General features: G+C 62.5%; 1 protein-coding gene across 1 annotated transcript in view; it reads right to left on the minus strand.

The window, feature by feature from the left end:
- Positions 1-277, minus strand: part of ENDOU (endonuclease, polyU-specific) — an 8,128-nt gene that overhangs the window by 501 nt on the left and 7,350 nt on the right. The gene's annotated exons all lie outside the window — the stretch shown is intronic.

The following is a 277-nucleotide window of genomic DNA, read 5'->3' on the forward strand; positions in this document are numbered from 1 at the left end:
GTGTCGCACTGGAGAAAAGGGGGGTCAGGGATCAGCCCCCCACCCCCCAGAATTCAAACAAAGCCCAGCCAGGCATCTTTCTGCCCTCTGCAGATCCAGAGCTGCTCTGAGGGGTCACCAGCCAGAGCCCCCCAAGCTCAAATCTCTCCCCAAAGGTCTGGGAGCCCCTTTTGATCAGTGTCCTCGTGTCTTCTGGATCTTCCCACCCTGCTGGGGACCTACCCCGGGGGCTGGGCAGGGAGGCAGAGGGGTCGTGGCAGGGGGAGTGTCTCTGGTG

The sequence above is a fragment of the Merops nubicus genome, unplaced genomic scaffold, assembly GCF_000691845.1.
Source record: "Merops nubicus isolate BGI_N331 unplaced genomic scaffold, ASM69184v1 scaffold43406, whole genome shotgun sequence".
Taxonomy (NCBI): domain Eukaryota; kingdom Metazoa; phylum Chordata; class Aves; order Coraciiformes; family Meropidae; genus Merops; species Merops nubicus.